Source organism: Nannobrachium achirus, assembly GCF_963921795.1.
Source record: "Nannobrachium achirus genome assembly, chromosome: 20".
Taxonomy (NCBI): Eukaryota; Metazoa; Chordata; class Actinopteri; order Myctophiformes; family Myctophidae; genus Nannobrachium; species Nannobrachium achirus.
The window spans coordinates 50,554,765-50,568,228 of record NC_137827.1 but is presented as its reverse complement, the minus strand read 5'-3'; the positions used below and the strand labels follow the sequence as shown (position 1 = coordinate 50,568,228).

General features: G+C 43.0%; 1 protein-coding gene and 1 long non-coding RNA gene across 3 annotated transcripts in view; both read left to right on the top strand.

Moving 5' to 3' along the window:
• Positions 1 to 13,464, top strand: part of LOC308306375 — a 388,228-nt gene that overhangs the window by 328,301 nt on the left and 46,463 nt on the right. The window lies entirely within an intron of this gene.
• The window catches only part of esr2b (estrogen receptor 2b), a 56,990-nt gene continuing 46,463 nt past the window's right edge, over positions 2,938 to 13,464 (top strand). Inside the window, exon 1 of one of the 2 annotated variants that reach the window (XM_080751337.1) lies at positions 2,938 to 3,224. The gene's annotated coding sequence lies outside the window, so the exon portion shown is untranslated. The remainder of the gene's footprint in view (positions 3,225 to 13,464) is intronic. The other variant, XM_080751336.1, reaches the window with a different exon arrangement.

Sequence of the window (13,464 nt, the reverse complement as noted above, 5' to 3'; positions counted from 1 at the left end):
ACCTGTGTCTGAAGAAGAGCATGGGCTCAAAACGTCACTCTCTGTAATGATTTAATAAGGTTTGGCAAAGAGGGCTTCAGTGAGCGGCTCTACTGTTATTCTTTGATCTTAGTTCACTTCGGTGCCAGCACCTACCGTCAAGGGGTTGGATGTGAGCTACTACTCTTTGATCCTGTATAGTGTACGCACACGCGCACGCGCACACACACACACACACACACACACACACACACACACACACACACACACACACACACACACACACACACACACACACACACACACACACTGTATTTTAGGTATCCCATTGCCAATCTTAACTGATCAAAACCTCCACCGGGCTGTCTGTCAGTCTGTCTGTCTATCAGTCTGTCAGCCAGTCTGTCCACACTTTTGCCCTAGTCTGGGATCACTTCACTTTTCTGGTTTGTTTCGCTATTGAAAAATTAGTTTGGTATATGCATGTTTTAGTCCAACTTTTAGCGACCGGCAAGACCACACTAGGCTACTCGAGCATTTTAATAGGGATTGGGGAAACAAACGGTGGGAACCAAATCAAAGCGACGCCGCTTCTTCTAGTGGTTTCCGCGCTTTAGGCGGAAACCAAACGGCCTGTTGTGAACGAACACCAGGCTTTCTCTCTGAAAGCCTGGTAGGCGAGGTTACTTTTGCCCTACTCTTATCTCCACCACCGTTGCCCCTATCCATTCCAAACTTTGCGCACACACACACTACTTGGTTGCCAAACCACAACCTCCACCCCTTATTTATCACATGGCCCTCTTCTAGCGCCATCATGAGGCCGATTCTTGCACAACACATTTTTGGACACTGCTTCTACAGATTTCGCCCTAAAATCACGCAAAGCGGTACACAGTATCTCTAAAGTGGATCTGTCCCATTTCCCATATTCCCTCCTGATTGGCTACCATTGCCTTCTAAAGTTTGTGTATGCGACCTGACGGTCGCTTATCTCCCGATTAGGGAGTCTTACTGGTTTGTTCAAGTAAAACTATTGTAGAATGTGTCTCATTGACTGTGGCATTTTGTACCATTATCACCATAATTATGAGTTGCATAAATCTGAGTTGTTTTATGGGTTCGGTATTTTGACAACAATGTCAGCCATGTGTTGCAAACATGAACACCTTCCTTGCTGTTTTCAGTTGCTTTTTAAGAGTGATGTTTAAGGAAGTTTAAATTACAATGCCTTGATGCTATGGCACATAACACTGAGCTTGCAGGTACTTTGGCAAGCACTGTGCCGCTGGTACAGTGGCCTACTGTAGGCCAAGAAGTACAGCATGTAACGTCAAGCACTAAAGTGTTATTTAGCACCATAATACAACAGTGCTTGTATTGCAAAATAATCTGTTTAATGTGCATTTGGCAGCTTTTTCAGTTTTTTCTGGCTGGTCTTAGTCATGATCTGTTACCTCGGGCGTGTATAACTGATTAGCATAATGATAAAGTAATGAGTCCTGATCAGAATATCAGGAGCCATCAGCCAGAAAACAGAGCGATAACAACATTCTTCTTTCAACTAATGCAAGAACGCTTGCCAGTTACCCATTCGGTTCGGCAGCAGTTCGCCACCGCCAGTAATTTAGTTTCGTCAGCAGTTAGCTGCAGTAGATTTTGAACGTGAATCAAATTGGCATGTTCAAAGTTGGCCAGTGAAAGAAATGAGTTGACAGTGAAAAATGGCAATTCAAAGATGCATTAATCCCCCATTCACCTTCAGAGCACCAGACCGATGTGCCTGAAATGCCAAGAGACAGAGTGAAGGGTGGCAATTTGAAATGCCACTATGATGACACAAAACACAGCTATTTTGAAGCAACCTTTCCTCAAAATTCAGATTGTTACAAAGAATTTATGACTGAAGTGATGGAGGCCGTGTTTGAAGGCAAACAGAAAGGGGAAATGACAGGTAAAATCAAGAAAATCTCCCTCTCAGACTTCAATATCTCTGTCACTGTTGTCCCTATCCATGCCAAACTTTGCACACACACTCCTTGGCTGGCAAACTGACAACTGACAACCTCGCCCCTGATTTCTTACATGCCCCTGTTCTAGCGCCACCATGAGGCTGCGTGTATACATGCGACCTGGCGGTCATCGCTTATCTCCCGATTAGGGAGTCTTACTGGTATTAGTTGTGTTGAGCTATTTAAAATTTTAAATGTTATTGTTTGATTTGTTTATTGCAGCTGACAGCTGATTAGGTTAATTTGCCAATTAACCTACTTTCCAGTCTGTAGTTTTTAGTGCAGTTATATACATAGATTGAATGATTGTTGATATTATGTGGCTTATATGAGATGAGTCAGATGACTGACCTAATAACCCTTTCTTATTGAAAGTGTTCTTTGAGTAGGCTAGCACAGTCTTCTCACACTTTTTCATGTCAAGGACCGCCAAATTGACAAGCCCACGGACCCTCATTTGAAAAGACTTGCCAGGGACCCCCATAAGAGAAGATTTTTACGGCTCTAGCCGTGACTCTCAAACATTTTAATTTCAAGGACCCTCAATTTGACGTTCATTAGGCTACTACCCCCATTTAATGGCATTTATATCTCTGGGACCCCCATTTATATTCTAAAATCAATGCTAATTCAACTATGAGAGTGTAGAGTCCATTTGGTTCGATTTGTACACTGAGTTACATACCCATAAGGGTCCATTTGCCATTTGGTTCCTTTAATCATTTAGCTGGGGACCCCCTGTAACTCCCTCAAGTACCCCACTTTGATAAGCACTACACTAGCTGGTTCTGGGTCCTTGAAATTAAAAGGGTTGATTCATACATAATACTGTTTCGGGTCCAAGTGGGTGTGGTCGCGGTGACGTCCCTACAGGCACCACGGGTCTAACTGAACCTGTCATGTAGGCAGCTGAGAACAAGATACGATCGCAAAGGGGAAAAACAACACGCGTGGAATGAACTTATCCGTTATAACTGGAGGAGGAAGGGACGGCGGGCACCTGTGAATGATACTACACTGGCAAAGCGATTCGCGTTACGCGTCACACTTTCCCCCCTTCTCCTGTCTGATCCATTTGACTGTACTCTGTCTGAAGTCTGAATCGGCGCTCTGTGTGACAGAGACACTACCTGCGTCGGACAGGACTACAGACACAGACAGAGCGAGAGACTACGGCCAGGCGACAGAAAACAACCCGCACGGATGACACTCTGTCCGGTCACCTTCTGACAGGTTTGTGGCACCATGCACTTGCTTCGACGTTGGAGTAGCCTACTTAACTTTTCTTCCTAAAAAGCAAACCTATTAGTCCAAGACAAAACTTTGATTGTGGCGATCCAGTCGATATTTCGTGTTGGTGAAAATATCGCGCCTTTTAGTTTCATGTAAAGTAAAGCTGGTGGTTGTTTTGTAAAGCTTGTTTGCAAATGTAGTAGAGTGGAAGGGATATGTAACTTGATTCTCTGAATTTCCATTGCAAGTCAACTTTAGACTACTGTTGCTTATAACAACAGATGTTCAAATGAATGGCTTGGCTTTATCCATCGATGGATGTCCAATATTGCATTGGTTCTCAAAGTGGGGTCCGGGGACCCCCAGGCGTCCCTGAGGGAGTTCCAATGATAGTTAGGAACCAAATGAACCCCTCTGTGAGTTACATACCCATTTAGGGTCCATTTGGTTCCATTTGTACACTCTCTGAGTTAAATTAACATTGATTTACAATATAAATTGGGGTCTCAGAGATAGAATGAATGAGGGTCCGGACCGTAGCCTAATGCATGTCAAACTGGGGGTCCTTGAATTAAAATGGTTGAGAATCACAGCTAGAGCTGTAAAAATCTTCTCTTATTGGAGTCCCTGGCATGTCTTTTCAAATGGGGGTCCGTGGCCTAATAAGTGTCAATTTGGGGGTCCTTGACATGAAAAGGTTTGAGAACCAGTCTTATAAAGCTTGTTGGAAGCTTGTGGAATATGTAACTCTATTCTCTGAAATTGCCATTGCATCAACATTACTGTTGCTTTATAACTACAGATGTTCAAATGAAAGGCTGGGGTTTATCAAGATGGATGTTCAATATTCTATCACACAATTGGCCTATTATTTTATTGCAAAATTCTCAGACAGATACATGTGTGAACAAACCAAAAATCCACATGTAACACAAAAAGGCAGCAGGTTATTTCATATCGGCAGCTATTTCTCTTCCTGGAGCACTTGTCACTTTCTATTTCTATAATTATGCGATCCTCTAATAATTAACAGCTCATGCACTTAAAATGCAATTTACCTACTTGGCAACAGCCAACAGAAGAACAAGATAACATGAGCTGGAGAGATGAAAAGCCACAGATCATGGTATGTGAGGGACGCAGCAGACCGTGTAAACCTGGAGTCTAGAAACAGTGGTGTAAAGTAACTAAGTAGTGTATTAGTAAATTTTTTAGGTATTTGTACTTTACTTGAGTATTTCCAATTTCCAAGCCGATCTATAGCCGATCTACAAGCTAGGGATGGGACGATAAGCGATTTTATTGTGATAAAAAACACTCACGAATATAATCGTATCATATCCAGTGATACTCCTCTTAAACCCTCTATAATTGGTAAAATAATATACGTACTTGATACAGTCTTTTTTTTCCACTGTATCAAATGTCTTTGCCAAAAAATTGCCAATCTACTAGCTCACAACGCTGTGAGCTTGTAGATCTGCTATTTTTTGGCAAATGTTCCACCCCAGGATAATAGATTTTGATTGTCGCGATAATATCGTAAATCGCGATTTCTTTTGTCACAATAATCGTGATATGACATTTTCATATCGTCTCATCCTTACTACAAGCACGATCAGACTTTTACTCAAGTACATTTTGAATCCCGGACCTTTACTTCTATATTGCAGTATTGACACATTTACTCAAGTAAAATATGCGAGTACTTTTTCCACCACTTGAGTCTATAAATGAAGCGGTGTGTGTGGAGAACGTGAGACTGGACTGGTGTCTGTACCAGTCAGATAAGACCCCTCCACTCCGCTTACTATAGGCTATTATGACTGCGCCGCTCAACTCTTCAAATTCTAAGAAAAGAGAAAAGTATTTTATTTTGATTCTCTAACATGTGATATTTCTAAAAGCGCTCAAACTAAGTTATCGACCGATGCCATTTATAGCTATAGAAACTAATGACGAGGCTGTGTGTGTGTGTGTGTGTGTGTGTGTGTGTGTGTGTGTGTGTGTGTGTGTGTGTGTGTGTGTGTGTGTGTGTGTGTGTGTGTGTGTGTGTGTGTGTGTGTGTGTGTGTGTGTGTGTGTGTGTGTGTGTGTGTGTGTGTGTGTGTGTGTGTAGCACTTCCCTTGACACACACAATCTTCCTGATAGCCTTGAAACTGCCCACGGTGTACTATAGCCTACTCTAATACTGTTACTGTACGTTGATGCCAAATTCCTTTTCCACTCGCAAATAACTCGCGTGCGGAGGAGTTGCCCGTGTGTCTGTGCACAAAGTCTGTGTGGATGAACGAGGGGGGGGGGGGGGGGGGGAGAGGGGATGTCTGAGTGGATGTCCTCCTGGAAGGACGAAAAAAGCAAATCGGCTCCAACTTAAAGACGTGCATCCCTTTCCGTTCCCCTCCTGCAGTCTCCGCTGACTTTAAAAAAAGCAACGGTGAGATCCCGCAAAAATTCTGTCAAGGTCACTCTCGTCGAGGGTTCTTGCAGGAGTTTCTTGTCTATTGCCCAGGAAAGGAACCCTAGGTTCTCTTGAACTACTGTAAATCATGGCCATAGCAAAAACTACAAGCAGTGCCCTCACCTGACCTCACACATGTATGTACTGTACACATACACACAGCTAGACCACCAGGTGAATGCAGTTAATGTCCAGGTAGGATGAGAACTGTGGTTTTTCTAACTTTTTTAATTTTAAAGACGCCAATAGCTCTCTAGAGTGAGATAGTACTTAGAGTTACAGACCTGTTACAGAACACCCTTAAGCACTGGTCTTCAACGTTTTCAGGCCAAGGACCCCTTATTTGAGAGAGAGATGAAGCAGGGACCCCCACAACCTTTTCATAGATTCCATAGATTCATTGTTTGACAGCACAATCAGTGTATTTTGGATTCATGTCAATTTGTGTTTTCAGATATTTAACCACTTGAACCATCAATACTTAATAAACTTGACCTTTCATTCTGTACTTAGTCTGCTCTTTTTCCCCTCTACACTAAACCTTTTTACCCCAAAATAGCCAATCTACAAGCTCACAACACCTTGTAGCGCGAAGCATTTTTAGCTTGTAGATCTGCTATTTTTGGATAAAGTTATCAGAATATGGACGCTAGGGTTCAAGTGGTTAATATACAAAATTAATGATAGGGGAGTGGGTTGTTGGCTGATTACCACTGTTTCAGGGAAACGGTGGTAAATCAGCCAACAACCCACGACCCTCGAATGGTAAATTGCTTTTCTACCATATAAATGAAAGAAAACACAGTTGTAACTTGCAAGGTTATTTAGTTACAATCATTAATTGTTTCAGCAACACAACAGTGGGCGGGGTCCATGAGCCAACTCAAGGTTGTTGACTGATTTACCACTGTTTTAAGCCAATCAGAATCCAGTATCTGAACGTGTGACCACAAAAAGTGGTAGAAATAAGTTTCTATCACATGTGAGATTTGGAGGACCCCCTGTTGTAACTCTGAGGATCCCTTAGGGGTCCCGGACCCCCTTTTGAAGACCCCTGCCCTTAAGGAACCCTGAGGGTCCCTGGACCCCACTTTGAGACCCACTGGGACAGAAAACAAACTGTGGCAGCCAGGTGGATGCTGCCAAGTTAACTACATTCTCTAATTGAGTAGACCTCTTGTAAATTCAGTAATGCAGATGATAAACAATAATTAAGCTCTTGAGAGAGTAAAATGAAACCAAATGGACCCATAAGTGTCCATTTGGTTTAATTTAGCTCTCGCAAGAGTTAAAGATCTATTGAGTCCATTTGGTTACCAATCTCCATCATTTAGCTGCGGACGACCTAGAGCCAACCCAAGGACCGCTGGTGGTAACCGGACCGCTGGTTGAAAACCACCGGTGTACTGCACAGTAACTACAGTTCTAGTAGTCTGGGATCACTTCACTTTTCGGGCTTGTAACCGGTCTGGAGCGGAAACCACAAAACGTCATGTTGTAGTACTCAAAGACTACAATTTGGCCGGAACTATCCACCGGAAACAGTTTTAAACCAAAATAATTCCCCTGCGCTCAAGGACATACTTTTAGGGCCTACCTAATAAACTCCTTGATGCGGAGTAGTTTTGCTTTTGAAAAATGTGTTTGGTATATGCATCTTTTAGTCCAACTCGTAGCGACTGGAAAGACTACACTAGGCTACTCGAGCATTTTAATAGGGATTGGGGAAACAAACGGAGGGAACCAAAGCAGAGCGACGCCGCTTCTTTTAGTGGTTTCCGCGTTGGGCGGAAACCAAACGGCCTGTTGTGAACGAACACCAGGCTTTCCCCCAGAAAGCCTGGTAGGCGAGGTTACAGTTCTAGTGGATAGAGACACAGTTCTGTTGCCAGAGAGACACAGATGTCTGATCCATGTACTCTAAATCCGTTTGCTTTCATTATTTGAATTTATCTCCATCTCGATTTGATTAGTTCCCAAACTTATCGAGAGACAAAAATAAATCACTTGAGTTAGTTTGAGCTGGGAGAGCATACAAGTCGTTATGAACTGTTGCACCGTTATATAAATGTTTCCATCGACGGGATTTTGCTGATAATTTCCCATCCCTAAAATCTCCAGGCAAAATGATTGCATAATATTCATACAGTATGTGACTTGTTTGTGGTATAAATGTTTGCTGTTTGTCAGGCAAACTATTCCTTTATGTGATTTTTGTTGTTGTTGCAGTTGTGGTTAGGGCTGTCACGATTATTACATAATCGTCTAATCGCAATTATTTGACATAATCGCGATTATTTGACATAATCGCAATTATTTTTCATAATCGTCATAATCGTTTCCACGTTGAAAAATGTTCAGATATTAAAAAAAAAAATAGTAAAAAAATAGTGGAAATAGCAGATCTACAAGCTCACAACGCGTCGCGATGCGACGCGTTGTGAGCTTGTAGATCGGTTATTTCCACTATCAATGTTCTTTTTTAAGTATAAAGTTGTCAAATATGTCAGTAATTTCTTTTTATATTTAGGTTATGTGTCATATCTACCATGTGCAACTTCAAAGCCTAAAAGCCAAACAGAAATGTAATTGTCAACAACAAAAACACAATGAAATCGTTAATCGCAGTTATTTTAGTGACAATCGTCATGTCAGATGTCATAATCGTGACAGCCCTAGTTGTGGTCCATGCTGCTTGCATGTCCTCTGCTCTCCTTTTCCTGTATTTTCTTTATTGTCCTTATCTAGTCTATTCTGTTTCTCCTCTCTCCACTCTTCCTCTCAATTCTAAGCCTCTAATCAGTGCTGTTTCTTTTCAGCTATTAACGCTCAATACAACTATCCAGCAGTTTGAATGACAAATCCTTGAAAGAGTAACGATGAAAGCTTGTCTCTCCGTGTGTTTTGTGTATCTGTGTGTTCTTACTTACTGTGTTTGTCCTTTTCCTCTGCTCTCTCTGTGCGTGTGCGTGCCGTACGTGCGGGCGTACTATCTGTGCACAGCCTGACAAATGCCACAATTTTGAGCCTCATGCACTTTGACTATTTTGTCAGAAGTGCAAAATCAATGAATAGATCATTCAACAAACACATCGGAATGCAACACGTTGAGAGCTTGCCTTGTAGATCAGCTATTTTTTTTAAACGTCTGGAACGTTCCACCTATAATGACATGACCAAAATAGGGTTGAAAGCAGTTCAAAATCAGGACACATCGGCTGCATAATTGCTGATACGATGTTGATAATGGCAGAAGTATTGGCTATTATATCTGTCTGGCTCTAATACTGAGCGTATGAGTGAGTGATGCTTTAGCGGTGAAAGCTGTATTGGAGCACATTAGTCCATCCTTTCATAGAAGTCTGCAGCCCTGGCAGGTGACAGGCAAAATTACCCCAACCACCCTACGCCATAATCAGCCTGTCTTAAACTCTAGTCTACTCCACTTGAGTTCTTGTTGCAACGCTCAGCTCCTACTTTTCCTCTTCCTCTTCCTCCTCCTGCTCCCCCCTCCCATATAATCTCTCTCTCTCTCTCTCTCTCTCTCTCTCTCTCTCTCTCTCTCTCTCTCTCTCTGCCTCTGTCTGCCTCTCTCTCTCTCTCTGCCTGTCTCTCTCTCTCTCTATGTCTGTCTCCCCTACCCCTCTCTCGTTCAGTCTGAGTTTCTTTTTGTCAGCATTGTAGACGGAGCAAATAGAGGGGTTGGGTAATGGTTTTCATGGGGTCTTTGTGCCATCCTATGAATGTGGTTGCAATGCTGGCTAGGGGCCGCGGCCCGATCTGGGAGAGGAATCAGGAGAAATGGGGAACAAATTGTTGTTGTTTTTAAGTACTGCAAATGTATTTTATTTTTATCAAACGTTAGTATCAAACTGTCTCCTTTAAAAGAAAAAAAAGTAAAAACATAGTTTATAAAAAAGGGACATGGTGTTTCTAGTTTGATTGAATACCCTATTAGTCAAAGATGTAAACGACACGCAAGTACAGTAAGATGTTGGCTAAAAGGGTAAAAACTGCCCATTAACAGTTTTACTGCCAGATGTTGTTATTTATTTATTGGGTTTTGTGCCAGCAAAAGCACCTTACCTTTGCGATGTTATAGACAAAGATGTATTCATTTTTTCATCATTATTTTCTTTTCTCCTTAAATAGGTGTACTTTCGTTATACTAGCAGTAGAGGTCAGCCTCATGCAAGAATTAATGTGAAATGGCCGCGGTAGGCTACCGTCCGTCAAGACAGCTCAATCGCTACAGAGCAATAGATCCAGAGAAAATAACAAGCAATGTTTTGTTACTCCATTGATGCTAACGTCCAGTGGGTTTTTTAGAGCACTTTTACGGGAGCTGTCTCTACGGTACACACCCGCGCGACCCCTCATCAGTTTACAGACATCAAAACAAGGTACAAAAGAACGAGCCAAAGAACGTACAATTGGCATCGCGCCGCCGGGAAAAATGGGGTGAACGGGAACGTCCAAAGCGGTTATAGAGTTAAGACTATATTGTTTGACTATTTAAAAGACACAGGAGAGAAAACTCCAGTTGTTTTAAATCAGTGGTTCTCAACCTGTGGGTCGAGACCCCCAGGGGGGTCCCCAAACGATTTTTGGGTGTCCCCAGATGATTAACTTAATGTGCAATATTGTTTTCTCTCTCAACAGTAAACTAACCAGCATAAAGCACAGTGTATAGGGGGTATATGCACGTTTCTAAAGTGACACTTTAAGGGCTTTTTAAAGCCTCTGAAATGACAAATGAAACATTGGCCAAATTGTCAAACATTAGAGGCAGAAATTGTGAAAATAGCCGATCTACAGGCTCACAACAACTCTCATTGCGAGGCCTTGGCTGGCTGTAGATCTGTTATTTTCGCAATAGAAACGTGTTATACAACGTGTAACTCTTAGTGCTCGTAGGGTGGGGGGTCCCCATTTAAAATATGATTATTTTGGGGGTCGAGGCCTGAAATGGTTGAGAACCACTGATTTAAAAGACACAGGAGAGAAGACTCCAGTTGTTTTAAATTACAGCATTTTACTATGTACAGTTGTTCCAGACATGTGTCTCAACCACTGACAGTCACAGCTGAATTGACTTTTGTGAAGTTTGGTTTTGTGGAACAGTTGCAGTATTCCATGACATTATGTGAAAGATTTTTAAAGCACACACTTACAATATACTCTATGAGAGCTGAATACAAATCTCCCCTCACTTATAATTTACAACAGGGGTCTTCAATATTTCAGACCAAGGACCCCTTAGCTGAGAGGGAGATGAAGCAGGAGCCAGGGACCCCCTCTACATATCTATCTATAAATGCGAGAAGTCTCTGCGTGTCTGTCTGTCTGTCTGTCTGTAATCCGCGTATCTCGAGAACCGTTCGTCCCACCGGCTTCAGATTCGGCACGCGCGTTCCCCGCCGCGGCGCGGAGTGCAGTGCCGGGCCTCGACCCGACCCGACGCGCGGTTTTCCCGAACCGGCGCGAAACGTTCGGAATCTCCTTATGATTGTTGACATCAGGCTGTTCCGGAGCAAATCGGCGTAAGCGCTGACTCATTGTGACATCACATCATAAAAGGCTCTGAGATCACGTACGCCACATGAGTCAACAAAAAATGCCATGGTTACATATTCTGATGTTCCTATATGGGCATAAAAGGACACAGGCAAACATATGGTCAAAACGGCTCTTATGACAACAGGTATAATGGGATTTGCATTAAAGGGTGGGGCATTCATTCCCTATTTCAAATTCGGCACGCGCGTTCCCCGCCGCAGCAGGTAGTGCAGTGCCCGGCCTCGACCCGATCCGATACGCGATTTTCTGGAACCAGCACGAAAGGTTCGGATTCTGATGTCTGACATCAGGGTTTTCCGGAACGGGCACTGTGTCTGCATAGATCTCTATTTATGGGCATAAAATGGATGCAGACAGACAGATACGGATATCTCCCTATATGAGCATAAATGGACACAGCGTATTCTGATGTTCCTATATGGGCATAAAAGGACACAGGCAAACGGTCAAAACGGCTCTTATGACAACAGGTATAATGGGGTTTGCATTAAAGGGTGGGGCATTCATTCCCTATTTCAAATTCGGCACGCGCGTTCCCCGCCGCAGCAGGTAGTGCAGTGCCCGGCCTCGACCCGATCCGATGCGCGATTTTCTGGAACCAGCACGAAAGGTCCGGATTCTGATGTCTGACATCAGGGTTTTCCGGAACGGGCACTGTGTCTGCATAGATCTCTATTTATGGGCATAAAATGGATGCAGACAGACAGATACGGATATCTCCATATATGAGCATAAATGGACACAGGCAAACAGATGGTCAAAGATCTCCATATATGGGCATAAAATGGACGCAAAAAGACATATACAGATATCTCCATATATGGGCATAAATGGACACAGGCAAACAAATGGTCAAAACGGGTCCTATGACAACAGGTATAATGGGGTTGCATTAAAGGGGGAACCAGCACTGTGTCTGCAACACAGTCGGAGGCACAGACAGATACAGAGATCTCCATAATGGGCATAAAGGGACACAGACAAACAGATACAGAGATCTCCATATATGGGCATGAAATGGATGCAGACAGACAGATACAGATATCTCCATATATGAGCATAAATGGACACAGGCAAACAGATGGTCAATACAGGTCCTACAGAGATCTCCATATATGGGCATAAAATGGACGCAGACAGGGCGCCGACTAGACTCGGGCGGCCGAGCTTCTAGTTATATAAATGTGTGATGGGGATTTTCATCGATTTCATAGATAGATTCATCATAGACTTGTTTGACAGCGTCCAACAGTCTGTTGGATTCGTGTTAATGTGTATTTTCAGAAGTTTAACCACTTAAATCGTTGACACTTGACCTTTCACTCTGTACTTGATCTGCTCTTTTTTACCTCTACACCAAACCTTTTGTCGAAAATAGCCAATCTACAAGCTCTCAACGCCGCGATGTTGGACTAGGGGTCCCGGACCCCCTGTTGAAGACCCCTGATTTACAAGACTCTTGCAACAACAAAGGTTCAACGTGTGTGCATTTCTACACACAGTTATGAACTCACTCCACCTTTATTTATCTTGACACACAGGTGGATACACTGAGCTAAAGGCATTGAAAATCGTTGCTGAGGAGGCGACCAGACGCATACCACATAGGCATTGTCACATAGGCAATAGGCATTGATGCCTGACGGTGTCGCCGGTTCGATTCCCCATCCGGACAACCGTTGCCACATGTCACTCCCCATCCCTCCCCCCATTTCCTGTCAGTCTACTGTCCTATCTAATAAAGGCATAAAAGCCCCCAAAAAAACAATTCTTCAATAAAAATAAAATCGTTGCTGAGAATGGCATTAAAGGACAACTCCTCCCTAAATCACTTCTAGGCTCATTTTCCTACTTATATTGATCCAAAAAGACTGTCCATGGGGTCTATTAGGCAGACATGCCCCTGTTGTCCAGTTTCCCCAGCAGAACCCAGCAGCTCTCATAGCATAGAGTGGAGCTTATAAGCCTATCGCTTTTACACTATTTGTTGTGGTCAAAAGTGATTTTATTTTTCATGAATGTGGTACTAGTTGTCATTATAAACACATCCATGTCATCGTTGTCCCACACAAGCCCTCACACTCTGCTAAACAGATGTTATTCTCTTATGTGTTTTGCCAAGTCCTGGAAAAGATGCCCTGTGATTGGCCAGTACAGTCATTTTGATTGGCACCTGTGCAGAATTCTCACCCCAAAACA